Raw genomic sequence first — 22,137 nt, forward strand, 5'->3', positions numbered from 1 at the left:
CATCGAGGCAATGAGCGTTAGTAATCCGCTTTGTTCCACTTCAAATCAAAACAAAGCGCGTGCTATCTTTGGCACATGCAAGCATACCTACATTTTCAAACGTCTTGTCTCCGTGGGTGTTTGTGACGTCCCCCGAAGTCTTCACTGTCATTATGCGCTTTGAACATTGAGCGTGCTGCGAGCCTCCCGGCATGGCGTGAGGAAGCGTAACGCCATCTTGGGGTTGGGGTCGACCATTTCATATGTTTAAACGCCAATCACAGAATATGCCAACCACGTCAATTTCACACGTTATTTGTTCATTGTTGTTTGTCCTTAGCTTCAGTGCCCAGCCGCAAATTACAAGCACATCCTGGTATTCGTTGTTGCAGCACTATTTTGACGTGTCACGTTGTGGGATTTGTTCTTTTGCATCTGCACCAATAAACCACAGTCAAGCTCTAACTATGCGTGAGGGATTTCCTGACGTTGCATGATGCTGCCTTTCCTTCACCCGTCGTCTGTTTCCTCCACGGCTCAGCCAGCCACTATTTACGCTCGTCATGAAAGCTCTGTGGTCTCACAGGTACTCTCTCCTTGTCGTGCTTGTGCCTGCCTGTAAATGGTTCACAACTGGAACTTCTTCAAATCTCCCTCACTTACCTTACTTCTGGGATGCCATGACTTGTTTCAAACTAACTGTTTCTGTCTGAAAGTGCTGTTTAATTATCTATCCACCGACGTCACCTGCACCTACTGTCTGTTGGTCACAAAGTGTACATTGCCTGGTTGGTTTCCTCAAGGATATCTACTCTCATCTTCAGATTAAAGTGTGCCTGCTTTTTCGTTACGATGCGAAACCCACAAGGATTATGCCAGTTTTCAGTGTTTTCTTTTAAATTACTCAGTGACAGGGGATTGCTTATTGTTTACAGCATATTCATGCATTTTCGTTTCTTGGCACGTTTATGTTATGTTCTTTTCCAGACGGACTTTCCAGGCAGTTGTTACTCGGGTGAGTAGTCGCTCACCGGTGTGTGTCACAGGTCTGTCATTACATTTCTGCTTGTGTTACAAATGTTTTACCATTTGTTTGCTGATCTGTTTGCTTGTTTCTTGTTCCCCTACACTGGGATTGCAATAGGTTTGTAATCCCATTTGCTAGCAGTGGGTTTAAGTTCCATCTGTTCATTTTACAGATTCGTTCTACGTCTTAAGTTGTGTTGCTACGCTCAAGGCTATCGTGCATTAGGTTTTAGTCCTTTTGCATCTCTTTACACTCCGGGCCACTATGCATAGGTTATTGACCCTTTGCATCTTCTGTGCTTTACTGTCACTAGAGATATGTTTTTGGTTCCTACCCATTGGTTCGGGTTCCCACCCACATCTAGTATACAGTCACAGTCTAGTTTACCCCCCACAAGGGTGTACGTCATGGGCCTTAGTCCCATCTGCTTATTTATGCATGAATCAATCTGTTTGCATTTGTTAACCATTTCTATTCCTAGGTTTCAGTCATGGATTCTTACCCATATAATCTCGTTAATGTTAAAATGCAAACGCCTGTGTCTGCAAACGCCTGCGTCTTGTGCTGTAAGCCTGCCATTATTAACTTTTATACACTGTCTGGTGAAGAAGTGTGTTTGCTCGTGTGCGTGCCAGTCGAGGTGTCTCTGAACTGTTCTACAATACTGCCTACCTGTTCTTCTTTTAACAACTAGATTTCATTTTATGCAGAGGCATGGACATTTATTTAGTGGTTGCCTCATATCAAGCATTCCTGGCATTGTTTTTTTTTGCCTGCTTGATTTTGTGTTCATTGTCGAGTGAAGTGCTTGCCTACACTGAGAAGCCTGCTGGGTACTGTGTATTCAACCGAGTGTTGTGTGTTCAATTTTTTTACAAGGGAAATACATTTTTAATAACGTTTTAAGTAATTGATTTTCAGTGAGGCTACATGTCAGTTCAACTGCTACCTTTTGAAAACTCCTCGTGCCTCTCCACCACGCGCACTATCTCGCACTCAGCCTTACCGAGCTTCTTTTGCCTCCGTGGTGTCTCCTATGACGTGCACACACTCAAGTTCTCTACTGCGAGATGTTTTGTTTTAGCGCCCGTTCTTTCCGCAAGCCATCCAGCACGCCGTGGGATACGTGCCGCCATCTTGCGGTTGGCACATTCCACGTTTTGGATGTTCCATGTCACAGTCCTGCTGTCTGCCAACCACGTATTTTCACGGCGTAGATCAAGTATCTTCACGGCAACAACCAAGTTCTGTTTTTCTGTTTTTTTTCCTGCTGTTCTTCAACTCCGTTTGTGGGGCTTCTTTAAAGTTGATTGACAGTTTAGAGTTACATCGTCCTATATCTCTTTTGTACTTCAGCCTGTGGTTTCTTATTGCACCGTCATATTTCAGTGATCTTCAACATGTCAATCAGCCCATGGATCGTTAGTTGACGTCGTCCTTCACATAAAGTACTTACTTGCTTATCTATTCTGGATCCTTTTCCTCTCAAGTTGCTGTTGGGTCCAGTTTTGTCTGCCTTGTTCCAATCTTGGTGACAAGCACACCAGTGACTATTATGTTATAGTTAACTTATGGTGTGTTTTTCTAGCTTTCAAGTGTTTTACATGTACATGTCCATTGGCACCATATTCTCTCACATAGTCGCATGTTTGTTGGCAGCAAAGTTGTCTCCTATACTTGCAGTTTTTAGCGTTTGTATCATCTCAAAGTCCTCATGCATATTTGTAATATTTTTGCACCGAACTATGTTCTCTACTGTTTCTGTACAAATGCTTATATGCACTACATAGATATGGTGACACGTTAGGCATGTTTACGTCTTGTCCCTTATGCTAGGGTGTCTTGTACTTTCTAAAGCTCGGGTGAGTAGTCGCTCACCGGCGTGACTCACCGGTCTGCCTTCAACACTATTGTCCATGGACCCTAGGTATACGCCAAGTTGGTAAACGCCGTCAAGATTCCATTACATTATTCTGTTTTCCCTCTTACAGAGGATCTATGCAAAGGTTCGCTGTCAAGAGTCCATTTTGAATGCTTTTTGCTTCCCTACTCTGGGACTGCAATGGGTTTCAGTTGTGAAATGATTTTCTTGGATTTACATTGTGCGTGCAAGGACCCGAAGTTCTCACTATTGGAGTCCATTGTTTTATTTGTCATATTCACATTATAATTTGTTTTCTCCATTTGATCCTTCATAGGATTGTACGATGAGTTCAGTTGTTCTACATTGTACGTATGCAATGGGTTTTAGTCCCTTTAGCACACTTATGCATAGATTACAAAAAAAATCATTTGTTAACCATTTCTTTCCTAGGGTTTAGTCATGGGTTCACATCCATATTATCTGGTTAACATTCTTTAATCTCCACATGCTGTTCGGATATTCTATGGGTCCTGACCCATATACTGTTGTTGACATTGTCTAACTTGCTCTTAGTTATAGTCACAGGTGTGTTGTATGCGTCAAAGTCCCATTACCCCTATACTACAAATGTCAACTCCATATTACGTTTTGCAACGTTATCTCTTTATTATGTCACTTGGTCAATATCTTAGAGGGTTTTAGATGTTAAATTGTATTGCATATTTCTCATCTGCCCTCTATCTGTCTTGTATTCAGTTTTCCTCTTATTTTTTACTTTTTGTCATTTCCAGTGCCTCTTTCTTCATTTTTTGTTGCTTGCGTGTTTGTTTCCTGTTTTCCTTTGCTTGTATCATCTTGTCCGTGTCTGAGTTCATCTCACCGTTGTTTCTTTTCTTTTTCTCACTTCTTCACGTACTTGTCTGGCCAGCTGGTGTGTTTGTGAGTTTGTCATTGGCGTCTTTGTGTCCTTCCTTTTTCTTTGTAGAAGGGAGGATGGGTTGTTCCTATCAGTTGTTTTTCCATCTGTCCTGTTCTCTTGAATTTCTATCAGTTTTCTGTTCTTACCTTCTCGTTGTTTCTTCAATTCTCTCTCAATCTCCAGTTCTCCTCTTTCGTTTTCTTTTCATTTTGTTTTTCCTTATAAGAAAGAGGGATATGTTATATCCTGACTTTAGTAAATGCAATGCTATTTAACACCAATGGAATGTTACTTTGATGATGCTGTTTAGAATGTTATGATTCAGTCAGAGAAGACACAGTTGAGTGGGCTGAACAATTTGATGGCTGCTCCTGGTCGGGTCTCGTTGTGATCTTGTAACTATCTTGAATGAAACTTCCCAGATCTACATCTACCTGCGTGGACTTGATCACTACAAACAGCAGCGTCACTGGAGTGGCAACCCCTCTCAGCCAATACTGACGCTGCTCTAGCAGCGCCAGGATTGGCTTAGCAGGGATACTCGCTGCCCGCCCATTAGGAGACCGAGGGCTGGGGTGTTGATCAACCCTCACTCCCCTAATGCGCAGCCGCCAGCCAGAGCAGTGACTAGTGCGCATGACTGGGCTGGTCGGAAACATTCTCCGACCTAAACCCAATATGCGCACTTGTGCTGCTGCCTGCTGTGCGCTCCGTGCCACCCCCTGGTCTGAGATGCATGTCAGTCAGCATGACGCCGACCGCCCACCCCCTTCAGAGTCTGAAGGGGGTGGGCGGTGCGGCATCATGCTGACTGACATGCATTGTTGTCAGTTCAGAGTCAGAGCCGCCGAGGGAGCTGCGGGCGCCGCGTGGCTCGTGGGTCAATGCCCCAGCGCCCTAATGGACGCACCACCACTGGTCGCAAGCGGAGCTATCTCTTTGTGACGTCCTTGTCGACTGGTAGAGCTAGGAAAAAAGTTTCCGCGGAATGCTGGCGCAGGGATAGTTCAAAAGCTGTGGAATCCACAGGCAGATACTGTAACCACCAGAAAAAGCGTTACCCAAGGTAAGTAACTTGTTCATCGAGTTGGACGGCTGCCTTTCTCAGCCAGCCCGACATGCGCACTACAGGCTTCTCTGTACTGCACATCAGTGGCGTCACTAGGGTTGGTGTCACCCGGTGCGGGTAACTCATGGTGTCACCCCCTCACGACTTACCGCATGGACCTCCTCCGCTCCGAGTCCGCTAGCCTACAAGCCCTAGATTAGATGTATCTACTTGCAAACAGTCACCAGTATACAACGGATCAATTCTGTGTGTATACAGAGCATGTGGAGAGTTATTTGAAAGTAAGAGCGATGTCTGGATGTAAGTGCAAACCCTCAAATTCCAACAGGCCAGGTTTTAACACAAGTACTTACTTCCATGCCCGATTATCCACTTTTCGACCATCCCGCTCCTGTGTACCTTATCTCACAGCTGACCTTCGGGCCCCAGCCCCATATCAGCCCCATCCAGCTCTACTTTCATTATTCCCGTAAAAAACATTAGCAAAATCACCTTCAAACTTAAAACATTAAATATAGCAGTAAATATAATTAGCACGCACTTTAAAATATGTTCCACAGTTGCCCTAATGACCTGATTGCTAATTAAATAAAAACAGAAAGGCAATGACAGGGCCGGTTTTTATCGCTAGTATGTAATTCCGTCTACAGGGAATGTCACATAAGCCAATGAGGATTACAAGATGTAGGAATCACATGGCATCCATACTGATGGGCAGTAAATTTAAAGAGGGTTTGGGCTGGGGAAGCACAAACTCAGGATTTAAAGCATACCGTAGTGGTTGGGGCTTGGCTTTACTAATAAAAATGTATATCGGCCCAAACTCTTTTTAGCAACATTAAAATAATGAAAGACTGGGGAATTTCTAACTTTGTAGTAACACAAAAAAAGTGAAGTTCTAACTATACCATTCATGTTTGTCTGCAGGTCTTTGATGACAGTTCATAGCCACTGTCCTATGTTAGGATTATAACTTTTGAACTGCAAGTAACACAAGAATCTCTGTGACAAAGGCAGTAACCCACTGAGCTATCCAAATAAAATACAGTTTATCTGCATTTCAAAACTGCCAACAGGCAAAGGACTGCTCTCCAGCAGGATCATTAATCACCAGTTCGCTGGACATGTTTTATTGTTGCCTTGCATCCATGGCCATGATAATGATGTGCCTTGCTGGGCCTGTGCAGATTTTTAAAATAAAAACAAACAGTAACACATTCTCTGACCTACTCCTTGTGTCACAGCCTGATCTGATAAGCAGCTGCAGGAGTCAGGAAAGGTGAATCAGAATAAACAAACTTATTTTCTCAAATGCTGAACAAAAATGGAAATATCCACGCAGCAGCACAGGACGGTAGGCAAAAGTTACTCGGTGTCAATTTCAAATAAAGCATTTGTTCCCTTCTTTCCCATGCCCCTATTGTACTTGCACACAAAGCCAGCCCACCCGAGCCCAGGCCCAATAACGCATACGCATCTCCCAGAATATGAAGAAAAATAACGCCGGCACTGAATAGGCAATGAATACGCAATACTTTGGGGGGTGCAGGATGTTGGAATAGTATAATCTACTATTCCAACTCCAGTCTATGCAACATTAGGGAAGGTGTTGAATTTTAAATCCAACGCCTTCTGATCACTAGAGCAAGTCGTTGTTCCGACTTGCGGAGTAATGGCATGTGTTGTAACAAAGCGGTCATTGTAACGACCAAGTTGTAATGGCGTGCGGTGTCCTGGTTACATGTTAAACGATGTTTAACGCATGCTGCAGCTACATCAACTAGGAGGCAAGCAACTTACATAGTTATCGCCAGGAATTATACATACTCCCAGATCATGCAAAGTAAGTAAGGAAATTCTCACTTTCAAACAGGCGGCACACTGCACCAGAAAAGGGACTTAAAGGTCTGGCACGACACATTTAGCCCCCAACAAAAGTTTTGAGTAGTCTCTGTTGATTACAGTAGCTCCCTTAACACCACACTTTGTTTTCCTAAATGGAATGAGGTTTTCTTTCAAAGCCGGACGGAACAATGATATACTGAATCCAGCCCAAGCATAGTTGCTAATAAAATATGTAATTTCCAGACTACATTAAAATGAAAGTGGTCTGTTATTCAATTAAATACATATACGAAAGGGGGGAACCTGGCAAGAAAGTGTTGAGGAGAAGAAAAGAAAACTTAAACAAATTGCAATCCAAGAATCAGATTTTCAAGCACTTTCTGAACATTCCATTCCTACTCAAGTTCTAGATGTGTTAGGAAGAAGTTCCTGAGTACTGAACACATTGCTGTTAGAAGACAAATAAGAAACAAGCAAGAGGAAGCCAAGCTCAGAAATCAGAATCGATCCTTGTTGGATCATGGCAGCAAAAATATTGAGCTATCCATCACGAGAAGAATGGAAAGGTTGCTGATTGCTGGTACTCCTGCTACAGAAACCATACTGTCAATGTAACACCAGAAGGTGATCTTCTTACCAGCAACCATCTTGATATTAGTGAGTGAACAAATCCTGCGGCCCGGTAGCTGGTTAGCTGGATCTCTAGGAAGAAGCCTATTGCGTGATCCTTGTTGCGCTGATGAATTTGTAGCACTCCACTTAGAAACCATATATTCCTGGAAGATTTATATCTCTGAAGAAACAAAAAAGGGTGTTGTCGTTCTTGTGATGAAAAGTGATTTTCCTGTGCAGGAAGAAGCAATGTTTGAGGATATGATTTCTGTCTGTAGAGATAACTGGATATTTGCTGTGATTTAGCTGCACAAGAACGAGAAGGGACTAGTTTTGGAACCATCAACAGTAGACTGAGATGGCTACCATGTGGTCTACTCCTGCGTCAATCTAAATCAATCAAAAGAATCATAGCCTAAGCTCACTCCACTCTGGCCTCTCGCCCATTACATCTGGCCTGTTTAGAATGTGGCTGATGAGCCCTAAATTGGGCGAGACCATCTCAGGGTTGCTTGTGTTCCGGTTCAGGGAGGACCTTGCTTGGCAGTTCAGACTTGACTGTTCCAATTGTAGCAGGGTCAAGACTGATTTGCATATGGCTGTTGCCAAACTGAGGTGGCATGGTGTGCAAAATGGCAATGGATTGGGATGGGGCCGGAGTAATTACCGGTGGCTGAGATTAATTCAAGCATTCCATCCATCACTTTTTTGTATACTTTGAACCATAAAAGAAAAGGTATTAGTTTTAGCTGGCCTAGGAAATATTAATGGGGTCTCGAAATAGCTTATCCCAGTCATTTGTACAAACAAATTGATGAAAGGCAAACCGGATTTATTCATGGCTGTACTAACAATAAACTGTCTATTTTACAATTTGCAAAACAGAATCTGAAAATACAACTCTCCTCTGGTCAAAGTTTAGCCAAATTCGATGAAAAATCTAAAGTTACGGTTCGCTTGTGAGTCTTAAAAAGACTATGACTTCATCTACTTTAAATTGTTATAACGTGTTGATAGGGCCAAAGGACAGAAAAGAGTAATGGGTACCTCCAGAAACGGGGGGGAATGACAGGTGGGGTGACAGAGTCATTCAGGATTAAATGCTTGGAGCAGGAGGTGTCTGTTCAGATACTTTTAAAATGAGCTGCTATTAAGATCATTCCAATGTCATCTAGGAAGGGCGCTCCATAGGGAGTAATCTTGACGCTGCAGAGATGTTCCTACAAACCATTTTAATGTACATGGGTGTAAAATGAGATGGTTGGGGGAGGCCAAGATTAGGCAATATGTGGTGAATCATTTTGAAAGGTAGAGCGCCATTCAGAATTGTAAATACTGCACGGTCCCTTAACAAATGGAATGTATCAACCTTTATATGCACATATTGTCACCTCCAACCATTGCTCCCAGCATCATCAGAACCTTCGCCCTGCACTATTGTTGTTTCTTGCCACCACTTAAACTGATGTTTTCTTGTAAATGAGTGATTGCAGATGAACTTGCAAAATGTATCAGTCATACGAGAGTGGGACTTCATCATTACTATTACACACAGGCTCCCTCAGCATTCATTGCATAGATCACTCTTGTTCCCCAACACTGCCCTCAAATGGTTTCTCAAAGAAGTTGGTGAATGCTTTCCATGCGGAACACGGTCTCGCTCGTCATGTATGCCCAGGTTCCATGTGAAACATTGGGTTGCCAATCCATGTCCTTTTAATGGAAGGTAATGGAGGGATCTTTTGAGTGAGTGCTGGACGGAGGCAGGAGAGAACAGCTGAGAGGGTGCTGGAAGGATCTAGGAGGGGAGCATCTGAGTGACTTTTTCTAGGAGGCATGTGAGAGATTCTGAGTGACTGCGGATTGTGTATGGGGTAGTTAGAGTGAGGGTGGCGGACAATGCAGCCTGGTGTTATGGGAGAGGCTGGAGGTAGGTGAGCACTGGAAGGGACCGTGGGTAGCTGCTCCCAAGTCAGAGCTGGAAAGAGACTGCAGGATAGATAATGGGTGAGTTCTTAAGGTACCAGTCGAGTAACTGCCAAGTAATTCTGGGAGACCCTTGCGGTTGAGATGCTGCAGAGTCGAAGATGGAAGGATGCTGCAGGGTCGGTGCTGAGTAAGTATTGGAAGGAGGCTGGAGTGGGCACTCGGATTCGGTCTGTGAGGGGGTCGGGGAGCTGCAGAGTTAGTTGCTTGAAGGAGCGTGAAATTGAGCTATTGAATGTACTGGAAGGAGACTTGCAGAGGCTGCTGAGTGACTGCTGGAAAGAGGCAAGAGGGGTATTGCTGAGTCAATGTTGGGATGTGACTAGGTTTCAGGGACGTAAAGTAAGCCCCTGAACTGCAGCCTCAGTGGAGCAAGGGGGAAACCCTTTATCCGTCCCCCACAACCCTTTAGGGGCCCGCAAACAGAGGAAGGCCAGTGAATAAGACAGATTAAACCTCCGCCACCGTTTTCACCATTTCGGATAACTCCGTCCCGAACACCTGTAAGTAAGTGTCTGGGTGCCTGAGTGTGCACTCTCTGCATACTTCGCAATATAAACCTGGATTAGGAAAATAAGGGCACTTTTTACATAATAATATTTGAAAAACTCAGAAACGACAGGAACGCTGTAGGCCACTGACTCACCTGCTGAGTTGGTGGCAGACGGGGGGGGGGACTCCGACTACCTTGGTCGGCCTTAAACCAGACTCCGCTCCTTGCTGGAATAAAATTAAATTATAGTGGCGACCTGAGACGAGACCTCCAGTCCTCACCTCCTCATCCCTCATCGTGAAGTGAACTCGTGATGCCAAGTCACGCGCGCACTTGGGGCCCAATGCGCATGCGAGATTCGGATTCCGGACTGGGACCCGTATTAAATAACATCGCCGACTGGCCCGACTGCACCCCTCTAGTGACGACGTCACTGCTGAGGCCGGCGCGCAGACGCGGCGGAGGAGGAGACAGTGCGCGCTGCGCACAGGCACCTCCTGCTGATGAATAGTAAGGTTAGGTTGCGACGCGTCGTCGTTGCATTTCTTCTGGATTTAATTTTGCACGGTTTGCTTGCACCACACCACACACCACACCGACCGGACCGGCCCTTTGGTGTCACCCCCTGTGAGGGTGTCACCTGGTGCGGTCCGCACCCCCGCACCCCCCTAGTGACGCCACTGCTGCACATTAGTGAGTGGAGGTTGCTCAAAACCGCAGACCCCCAGTCACCTAATGAGCAGTGAATTGGCATGCCCAAGCCAATCCTGGCACTGTTCTCATGCTGTGTAGTAGCAAGTAAGCAGCATCTGGATTGGTTGAGGGACGTGGTTGCCAGGCCTAGTGTAAGCCTCTGGTGCAGAGTTTGTGCACAAGACACCGCAGGGTGGAAAGCACTGCCCACGGAGCATGACCAATCACGGCATTGGCTTATCGTAAAGCCATGCAGTGATTGGCCATTGCTGGGCTGATTGTCCAGCCTGTCTGTCTCTCCCATCTCGGCGAACAAGACTGAGCCAGACTGCATCCTCACCTCATGCTGTTGTGGCCTAGACAGGCTCGAGTCACAGAGACCCGGAGTGGACACTACTTTAGCCTCGAGTTACGACTAAGAACCATACACTTCTAAGCAATGGTAGGTGGCACAGTAACGTGGCCAGTGGGACTAGATGGTAAGAGACTGTCTGTGAGCTTCCAATTTCTATGTTGGTCAGTCAGTCTACCTGCCCATGAGATGATCTGTCCATCTGACTGACTGTCAGTTTGACCGCCTGGCTTTCTTTTGGCTGGTCTATATGTCTGTCTGCCTGTCTATCTGTTGGTTTCCCAGTCTGTCTGACCACCTGCCTAGCTGCAGGTTATCCAGCCTTTCTCTATCGCTTCCTTTACAACCCCCCTCCCAAAGATACCCAGGCCACAGGGGTGGGTTTTCTCAGTTTATACTGAGAAAGTCCAGTCGGAAGCCAGCAGCCTGCTATCACATCTGCAGAATTTCCCACAGAGTAAATTGAGCACCGCCCCCCCCCCCCCTAATCCTCCTTAAAGCACAGAAATGCTTGCACTGGATGGGCCACATCGTTTCTTAAGACCGGTACCTGCAGAGGGCCGATGCTGCCCTTTTTTTAAGTAAAAACAAAAAACATGGCGAATACGTATAAAGCTATCAGCCAAGGTTACTCCCGAGCAATAACTGGTGCTTTGCCCTGCTCTCAGCTCCCCTCTCCTCTCCTCTTGAAGTCTCTTTTCCTCTCACACCTCCAGCGTGCCTGGCTCGTTCTTTTCTCCCCAGCCGCCGGTGCTTGTAATGCACAAAATAACTTAATGAACGTTAACTAACCATAAAGGACCTTGAAGTAACTCAGTGCCTTGTAATGAGTTCCTCCTTCCCTTGAATGCCAACATTTATTTGATATTGAAAATGAGTACTAATGAATGCTCCCATGCATGGAATCCAGAAGCTTGTTTACCACGTGCACAAGTAGGCAATCCTGTTGAGCCTGGCTAAGCAACTCGCCTTCTTTGGTGGGCACAGTAAAAGTGCAAGTCTTTCTGCAGCGTCCTCCAAATTGCAGTCAAAGTCGAGATCATGAAATCTCTTTATTGATGCCATAGCTACACTTTCACAATTGCTTTATTAAGCTTCTTGCTTTCTCAAATTTGCTTGAAAATGCACCATTTGCACACTCTTTTTTCAAAATTTTCACGGGGTAGAACCAGTCGGGATCGTTCGCTGTGCTCGCTCACCAGAGCGCACTCAGCCACAACATTTGGGCCTCACCTCTTTCAAATCTCACTAGCTGCCACTGATGACAGGCAGCAATAAACAGCTGGGAAAACAGTACTGCAAGCAGAAGACTGGATGGTGTCCTTCGACTTGCAGGATGCGTACTTACACATAGCAATCCTGATGTTGCACAGCAGGTATCTGCAATTCATGGTAGGGTCCACCCACTACCCGTTTGTAGTCCTCCTGTTTGGACTGACATCGGCACCCCGGGTCTTCACAAAGGTCTTTTTCTGCTTAGGTCAGGGATCCCAGTCTTTTCAAAACTTGTTGCTCAAGGTATGCACCCCACAGCTGTTGTGAGGCTCCCTAAGTGTAGCAGCGTCACAGTAGTTGGGGGGACTTGGGGGTTTCTATCCATGTGTCCAATTCTCAGTTATAACCCTCACAGCACCTCCTTTTCATGGGGCAGTACTGGAAACCGCATCCATCATAGCCAGCCCTTATCAGAGAATTTTGGGCTTTTGGGTTGTGATTTTGATGTTTCAGGAGGGAGCTCAGGTTTCAGTCCTGATGGTGCTTTGCCTGCTAAGTCTGCTGGCTGGCTGCATCCTTCTGGTCAGGTACATGTGCTGGCACATGAGGGCTGTCTAGTGTTCTCTTTGTTGCCTGTGGTATCAGCACTGGGGAGATATGCATGCCTCATCATGATCTGCTGGGACACTGCTGCAGACTTGGTCTGGTGATCGGTAGAAGAGTACCTTACACAAAGGATGTCCTTTTGCCCCCTCTCTAGCAGTGGCCGCTGAGGTAACAGACCTATTTTCCTCTAGGGTGTGGTGCTCATCTAGAGGAATTGTAGATCAATCAGGGACTTTGGTCTCCAGAGGAGCAGGTCCTTCGTATGAGCCTGCTCGAACTGCAGGCATTCGTCTAGCCCTAAAAGCTTTCCCCCTTTTTGTTAGGGACTCAACGGTCGAGATTTTGACAGATAATACGTCTATGATCTGGTATGTCCAAAAGCCTACAGGAGTGAGGTCTAAACTTTCTTTCAAGAGCCGCTGAGACTCATGGCTTGGGCACATGTGCATGGTATCTGGCTGGAGGCAAACTATCTGGCAGGCTTTCATCACCAGAATCAACTCCCTAAATTGGCTTTATCTTGCCAACCACAGGTGACATTTCAACCTAAAGGTGGCCCAGAATACCTTTGCCCTGGGTAGTTTCCCTTTGGCTGAACTCTTCACCACTCGTAAAATAAGTATTGCCTACAGTTCTGTGGCCTCCAGTACCCGTAGCATGGAGCCTTGGTGGATGAGTTTCATTTGAGGTGGAATTTCCCACTTTATTACGCTTTTCCCTCCAAACTCTCCATTAGCCTTGAGATTCTCCAGGACTGGCCCAAGCCATTCTTACCCCCCAAACTGCCAAAGGAGGGTGTGGTATGCAGATCTCCTGTGACACTTCCTGTGTCCCCTGCTTAGTTTATCTCTCATAGCACACCTCTCTAAGTCATAGGGGCTGGTGCTGTAGACCAACCTCCGGAGCCTCCACTTTGATACCTAGAGATTAAGCAGGGACACTTGAGCTCCTCCCAGCTGCCTCCGGATTTGGTCGACGTCAGCTCATCATACCTCCATAAAATCTGTTTACTCTGGAAGATAGATTTGATTTTTTGCATGGTATGCAAACCAGAACGTGGAACCTCTGAAAACTCATCTATTGGTGGTCCTTTGTTTTGCTCTGTCACTGGCTCATCGGGTTGTGCGGCGAGCATCTGTAAAACGGTACATTGCAGCACTATCAGCATTTATCTGCTTCCCAGATTAGCAATCTTTGTTCAAATCCCCACTTGTAATAAGGTTTTTGAAGGGTCTCACACGTGTTTCCACCTACACGGTTGAAGGACTCCAATGGGAATCAGATGACTGCATTGCCCTTTTTGATGGGGGCTGCATTTTAACCCCCATACAGTTGCCAGTTACAATTACCAACATTCTGATGGACTTCTAGTTGCAGATTCCTCACCTTTTGAATATTATCCAGGCATCAGACTGTATCTGGAATTTTTCAGCAGGATCTCTACGTGCTGAAAGGTTGCACCTTGCGGTTCTGTACTGATGTCATTCCGTGCCACAAATTATGTGCGTGGCCTATACAGGTGATACTACCACACACTGATGTCCATTCCTTTCTTTACACATCACTAGGCGCGGATCCAGAGCTTCCTCTCCTCTCTCGAGACATTTTTCCTCTCATAAGAAAACCCAACACTAGGACAGCTACAAGTCCCGCTCTGCATTAAATGTTCATTCCTGGTCCCGCTCCTGAAGTCGACAGAGCCACTCCAGAGGCCGTTCTTCATCATGCTCCAAGTCGTAAGGTAAACACAAAAAACACAAGTAATTGAAGGGAGTCCTGCTCTTTTATGCCACTCGCACTCCCCTAAGAAGTCGGCCAACTTGGGCCGAGTCCTCGGCTGGTTTCCGGCACAACCCTTATTCCTGGGGCCTTCAACAATGTAGTGTCAGACCGTGAGTTCCACCCAGGTATGCTCTGGCTCTTCAGATCCTTACCTACTCAATCGGGCATGCCTTCGTGCCCCAGGAACCCTAGAGGCCGTCTGCTTCGAATACTGCAGCCGGGTTGGCAACGGCGCCATCTGGTCCTTATGAGCCTAAATTTGCCTCTGGCTCCTGTTCCAATGCTGCTCCCACTTCAACTGATGTTGCACCCAGATCCGACTGAGGTGTCCAATTCTGCTTTCTAATCACCACAGGGTAGAAAACATTGTTTGCATTCCCTTTTTGGGACCAATTCTGATAATGATTATGACCCGGTTGATGAATTTGCTCAGCTCTCTTAGAATGGTAACTAGTCTGAGGACTTGCAGGAGACTAGTGGGCTAGACACCCCCTCTTTTCTCTGCTCCCAGACTAGCAACAGAAGAATCTGCATCCTGCGTTATGGTCATGCGTAGGGCATCCAAAGAACTTGACCTGTAGCCTTCCACCCTGGGGGTGAAAACTAATGTTCTTCCTGGCGTCCCGCGGCTGGGGCAGACTTCTACAGAGCCCATCATGTCTTTCAGTGAGGCACTGACAGACACCCTTTTTGGAACTTGGGCCAAGTCTTGCTCTGGTCCATCAGTCAATGGGCAAATTGCCACGCGCCAATGCTCTGCTCCAGGAGACCCGACTTTCTTATCCAAGCACCCTTCACTGGAAAGTCTTGTGGTGAAGGCCTCCACCAGCCGTTCGAACCAGAACACTTTTGCTACCACTCCCCTGATAGGGAGTCAAACCGAGTGGAGACATTCGGTAAGCGCCTCCTGTCTTCTACTAGTTTCGCCCTGCGTTCTGTTAATTCCACCTGTTTGAGAGCTGTTTTACTCGCGCTCTTTGTGATTCAGTGGCACAGGTCGTCCCTGGTGTGCCGGAAGACCTATGCACTGTACTGTCTAAGGAAAACCGAGATGGTCTTGAACCAACTAAGTACACAATTTGTTGTGGCTTCGACACCACCAACTCCATTGGGCGGGCCATAGGCACTAGCGTTGCCATTCGCAGCCATGCATGGCTGCGCTCGACTGGGTTCTCTGGCGATGTCCAGTCATCCCTGATAGACATACCCTTTAATTTGTTTTAGTAACTAGCCTGTTAGCGTATAAGGCTGACTTCTCCCTCAAATGTTTCAAAGAGAGTAAGGCCACCACTTGCTCTCTGGACCTTTCCTCCACACCTCGCCAACTGCAACATTTCCATTGCACTTTTCGTGGCTTTGGCAGATGCATCCCTTACCACCAACCTGCCCAGCCCTAAAAGGCACCCAGCAGTGTAGCCGTAGAGTCCTGTGTACCACCACGCCCCTAACCAAGGTCAGTGTGCAACCCAGTCCTCTACCCCTTCTTGCCACACTCCTTTAGTGTATTCTATCCAATTTGGGAAATGATCACGTCTCACAGGTAGGTCCTACAAATTGTTTGCAAAGAATGCAACTTTCTTCTTCGCCGCTCCTTCCACTGCCCACTCAATGACTGACGGAGGAACATCTCTCTATTTTGCTGCAGGAGATGCAAGCTCTTATGGACAAAGAGGCTGTTGAGAAAGAAAAGTGCCAGAAGTAGGTTGTGATTATTATTCCCACTACTTTCTGGTGGCCAAGAAGGAGGGTGGTCTTCAGCCTATTCTAGATCTGCACCCTCTCCAACGCCGTCATCTGGATGGAGAAAGTCAAACTACAGGTCTTGTCTGCCTTCGAAGCTGGAGACTGGATGGTAGCATTAGATCTGCAGGATGCCTGTTTCTATGTCCCCTTCCTGCTGGCCCATAGGCATTATCTGTGTCTCATGGTTAGAGAGGAGCATTTTCAGTTCGCTTTGGTCTCGCCAGCACCCCTTGAGTGTTTACTAAAGTGATGGCATTGGTAGCAGCCCACCTTCGGATGTCAGGGGTGCCAACCTTCCCCAACCTCAGTGACTAGCTATTGAAGTCGGGCTCGTCTCAGGGAGTAGTCAGCCACCTCCAGACTACAGTGAACTTCCTGTCATATTTGGGGTCACTACAGACGTGCCAAAGTCACACCTGACTCCTTCTCAGACACTCTCTTTTATCAGAGCCATTTAACGGTTCAGTTTCATCCCTTTCCCTGGGAAATAGAGCCCAATCTTTCATTCTCAGTCCTAGATCTCAGTGAGGTTGACTTTGTGGCTGCTGGGATTGATGGTCCCCTGCATCCTGCAGGTCGAGCAGACCAGGTGGCATATGCGGGCTCCGCAGGGGATCTGAAGTCGCAATAGGCCCAACATCAGGGGGACCTCTCTGACAAAGTTCAGATTTTGGAGGAGACTGCAAAGGTTCTGCAGCGGTGGTTACTGGACTGTGATTGGGTCGGTACCAGGCCCCTCTCACTTGCCCAGATAATGACAGCGGTGACCTCTGCATTGCTTCCGGACTGAGGTGGCCATCTGGTAGAGGTGGAGATCCGAGACCTCTGGTCTTTGGCGGAGTCCCTGCTCCACATCAATCTTCTAGAGCGGAGGACCATCCACCTAGCTTTGAAAGTCTTCCTTCTGTCCATCAAGGGGAGGCTGGTACAGTTGCTCAGTGACAACACCACTGCCATGTGGTACTTCAGCAAACTGGGAGGGTGGGGGTCACAGACCCTGTGCCATGATGTCTTTCGCTTCTGTATCCACCAAGGAATTTTTCTGAACTACCTGGGAGGATCATTGAATGTCAGGGCAGACAAGCTCAGTTGTGAATACCAGATGGATTACGAAGGGCAGGTACACCGGGAGTTGGCACAAGGTCTCTTCGCAAATGGGGAGAACCTTGGCTCGATCTGTTTGCCACAGCTGAGAACACGCAATGTCAGGGCTTCTGCGTGTTGTAGTTTCCAAGGCGTCTCTTTCTCTGAATTGGGTACACCTCAGTGGAACTCGACTCCTGTATGCCTTTCTGCCGATACCACTCCTGCCCTGACTTATTAACAAGATCTGACAGACCAGGCCTAAGTCATCCAAGTGGTTCCGGATTGGGCATGGAGAGTATTGTATCCAGAACATAAACAGTAAGAAACAACAGTGGAACCTTCTAAATGCCAGCACCTAAACTAATATCACTCCAGTGATATTTTCCCTTTCTATACTTCCAAGGGTCTGTGTGCACGCTGAATAGCACCCACTGTCACAGTGCCTGTTCCAACAGGAACTTAACAATTTTATACATAAGCAAAAGTGCACCACATTACATAGTGTAGTCCAAGAGGACAAACATTTCCAAGGCAAGTAGTTCTTTGATTATTTCTTTTTATTCCAGTTTCATTTTATGTTGATCAACAAAGGAGAGTCCAGTTCTAATGACTCCACATATGGTACAGCCGACGCGTTTCGTCCTACTATAGGACTTCTTCCGGGCTGTTGAATACAAACATATAAAAGACATATATAAAAACCACATTTAACACACACATAACATACTATATACAAGTGAGCAACAGACCAACATCTGGTCCTTACTCACATTAAAAGAGAATTGACATGATTATTCTATTATACATAGCAAAGACAGAACAACAGAATGTTAGACAAACGCGTCGGCTGTGCCATATGTGGAGTCATTCGAACTGGACTCTCCTTTGTTGATCTACATAAAATGAAACTGGAATAAAAATAAATAATCAAAGAACTACTTGCCTTGGAAATGTTTGTCGTCTTGGACTACACTATGTAATGTGGTGCACCTTTGCTTATGTATAATATTGTATCCAGAACACCTGGCATTGAGCATCAGGCTGCCCATCCAGGTGGGGAGCTGCTGTTGCAGCAACAGGGCAGGGTTCTACACCTGAGTCATGAAAGCCTCCACCTTCATGCATGGAGATTGAGCGCTGATGGCTGAACACCTTCGGCCTTCCACCAGAGGTGGTTGATGTTATCTTGGCAGCCAGTTATAACTCGATGAAAACTGTATATGCCGGGCATTGGGACAAATTTATGTCTTGGTGCAACGTTTGTCAGATTGAACCCCTCTAGGCCCAATTATCTGCAGTTCTGTTATTCCCTCTGTCTCTTACCCAGCAAGTCTTTGCTTTGGGCACAGTTATGGGTTATCTTTTGACCATTTCGGCCTTCCTATTGTTGCCAGATCAGCCCTCTTTGTTTAAACCACCGGTTGTGAGGCGTTTATTAAAAAGGATGCAACACATATTTCCTTTCTTCCTTTTGTCATGCCCCTTTGGAACCTTGATCCAGTCCTGACTTATCTGATGTGCACTCTGTTCACACTGCTTCACAGCTGTCCCTTATGGCTACTCTCTATCAAGACTGTGCTCCTCATAGTCATCACCTCGGCACGGGGTGCGAATGAGCTTCAGGTCCTTTGTGTTAATCCACCATATACTTCCTTTTTCACTGACAAATTGGTTCTGCGGACACAGGCGTCCTTTCTGCCAAAGGTTGTGACTTTGTCCTTGTCTGTCAAACCATCACCCTGCCTGCATTCTATGCTCTGTGTCACCCCTCTAAGATGGAGGAGCGACTTTATTGCTTGGGCCCCAAGAGAGTGCTGAGCTTCTGCACAGATCGTACATGGTACACCGGGTGGACGATCACCTCTTTGTGGGGTTCTCTGGAGCGAAAAAAAGGAAGGCAGTGCAGAAGCGAACCATCTCTCACTGGATTGTGTTCTGCAATTAGTTCTGCTACGCATTGCCCAAAAAGCAGCTTCTGAAAGGACTGCATGCTCATTCTACCAAGGCCAAAGCTTCCACCAGTGTGATGGCACGTGGAGTCTCAATTCTAGACATTTGCCGGGCAGCTACGTGGGTGTCCCTTCATATATTCACTAAACAACATCGCCTAGGCAGCCAGGTTTGTTGGGAAGGGCATTTTGGTTGCTCTGTCCTGCAAGATTTTCTGGTTTGAGTCCTTTTACAGACCAACATCGAAATGGGTATTGCGCTGGTACATATTCCAAAGATTAGGAATCTGCATCTAGAAGTCTCTATCAGAAGAACAAGCTACTTACCTTGGGTAACATTCTTTCTGGTATAGACTCTATCTAGCTGCAGATTCCTCACCAGCCCTCCCATCCTCCCAGGTTTTGTGATTGGACTCAATCTATTGATAAGATCCCAAGTCTATGACTCTGTACACTATCTACCAATTTGCTTTTTGGGCTCTGGTCCGAGAGTGCAGCCATTCACAACAACAACTGGCATCAGCTCAAGGGAGTTGCAACTATATGGGCTCTGCACGTCATTTCCAGAGCGGAATGACATTGGTGAAGAGCTGCAACAACACCATCTTGCTGTGCGCAGAGGTACTGCTGAAAAGTTTTCAAATCCAGTCTGACGCCTGGGGAATATTGAAAAGGTGAGGATCTGCAGTTAGATTGAGTCTCTGCTAGAAAGAGCATTACCGAATGTAAGTAACATTTTCTTTAAAACTGTTCTTGTGGACATTATTTAGGCAAGGCGTAACAGCAAATTGCAGGTGCTCGGTGCCCCTCTTCCTCCTTTCTTACCTTGCACATGTGCTTCAATTCTGTTAAACTGGTCTTGATGCCTAAAGCACGGAAAGGCAGTCCAGAAGCGGACCTTATTAAGATGGATTGTCCTTTGTATTATTTATGCTGTGCTGTGCTCCTGCCAAAAAGGATCCATCTTCAAACTCCTTCCACCAGTGTGAATGCCATGACTACGGTCCTTTCTAAGGCTCTCTGTAATTGGACATCTGACATGCTGTTGCATGCGCTTCTCTCCGTACCTTCCTAGGGCACTAATATGTCGACTGTTAAGTCCTCATTAAGGGTCATTTCAAGTGCTTAGTGCTGCAGGACTTTCTGGTGTTAAGTCCACTCCTCAGGCCCCATCTTTGAGTAAACACTTTTTTGGTATTCATTAAAAAGGTGAGGAATCTGCATTTAGAAATATCCATCAGGAGAAAAGTTACTTACCTTTGCAACGATCTTTCTGGTGTATTCTCTGCCTATTTGTAGATTATTCATTGCCCACCTACCTATCCTTTCTGTGGAGTTGGCTTCTGGCCAGTCATAATGTTCCAAATGAATGATGATGCACTGTTAATATTCTAATTTGTCAGTTCCTCCACCTCTGAGAGTGTGGAAATGATTAATAAACTAAGGTCAGCATGCAGGGGTGGTGTGTCATCACTACTGGGGTTGGGACAGTGCCACTGCAGAGTCACATGGTGAAGCCTGTCTCCAGGTGATCATGACTAGTTCCCTGGGCTATTGTCAACCTCTCAGCATGTCAAGGCCTTCAAAGAGGCCATTCTACAAATTTTCAGAGTGCTTTTGGCTCGCTCCACAAAGAAAGGCAGGGGTCTCCAGTCAGAATATTGGTGATGGATCCCACCACAGCGCCAAATTTCCACTTAGGACCTGTTTCAGGGCTCATACCAACTCTGGTACAGACTTCCTTTCTGACTCGGAGATCATTGCCGGTTCCTGATGCTACTGGTTCTGGTGGGTGATCTGGTGCCAGTGCCCATGTTGTGCTACGAAATTACAAAAGTGCAACAAGCTCAATTATCTTTTTGGTTCTGACACTTGTCATGTGCCAGAGCAAGGTGCACCCCAGTATATTGATGATGATGAGGCTGAGGGAGATAGCTTACTTCCACCTCATTATACTGATGATTCCATACTCCTTGTTTTAAGGAACACCAGTAGGCTTGATACTGCCCCTGAGATACAGCTTGCCTTGCCACATGGACCACGAACAGAAGAACGTGCCTCATTTGCAGTGATGGTTAGCCAGGGTGCTAGAATTACAGCAGCCATCTAATGAGGGTTAAACAAACAGAATAACAGACATTCTGCAGCCTGGGCCAGCAACATCTGAGCCCTTGCTCTTTTTTAAAGATGCCCTCACATATTTTATGATAGCTTCCTGGTCAAAACCATGTTCTTGCTCCTCTGTGAGCTGGCAAGTGGCCCGAAGTCTCCGGCTGGTGTCAAGTCATCCGACTTTTATCACCAAACCCCCTACTCTGGAAAGCATCATTGTACAGGCCTTGACCAGTAAAGTAAAGCCTGAAACCTCCAGGTAGAGAATCCAAAATGATTGATGTCTTTGGCAAACATACTTCTGCCCCTGAAAGCCTAATGTGATCTGTAAATGCAGTGTCTCTGTTGTGTTGATACACACATGATCTTTGGGATTTGGCCTATGAGATCTTACTGGTAATCCATGAGGATCTTAGAGCATTTCTGGCTCAGATGATCCATGACAGATGCTGCCTAGCATGTTATTCATGCCAGTTTGAGCACCATGGACTGCATTGGCTGAGCAGTCGGTACCAATGTTGCCCTTCAAAGACATGCCTATATGAGGTCCATGGAATTCTCCTGCTATTTGATATGCCCTTTGATGGTCTAACTTCTTAGGACAGACATCAGACTCTACTTTGAATTTGCTTTAAAGACATTAAAGCTATGGGATGTACTTTTGGGCTGTTAACCCCTGTAAAACCATTTCTGCACCAGTTCTAGCAATTTAGGGGTTATTTATGAGGGTGGCCTATAGACAGAGACTGCCTTCCCGTCAGTGATGCAACACACAGCCTAGTCCGTTCGGGGCAACAGCAACAAG

At 46.3% G+C, this 22,137-nt stretch overlaps 1 long non-coding RNA gene across 2 annotated transcripts in view; it reads left to right on the forward strand.

The window, feature by feature from the left end:
• The first annotated feature begins 346 nt into the window (after positions 1 to 346).
• Positions 347 to 22,137, forward strand: part of LOC146821101 (uncharacterized) — a 129,957-nt gene continuing 108,166 nt past the window's right edge. For both annotated transcript variants that reach the window (XR_014963100.1, XR_014963099.1), the window contains exons 1-2: positions 347 to 565; positions 967 to 1,025. This is a non-coding gene — a long non-coding RNA (uncharacterized LOC146821101). The remainder of the gene's footprint in view (positions 566 to 966; positions 1,026 to 22,137) is intronic.

Source organism: Triturus cristatus, chromosome 6 (genome assembly GCF_964204655.1).
Source record: "Triturus cristatus chromosome 6, aTriCri1.1, whole genome shotgun sequence".
In the NCBI taxonomy this organism is placed as follows: Eukaryota; Metazoa; Chordata; class Amphibia; order Caudata; family Salamandridae; genus Triturus; species Triturus cristatus.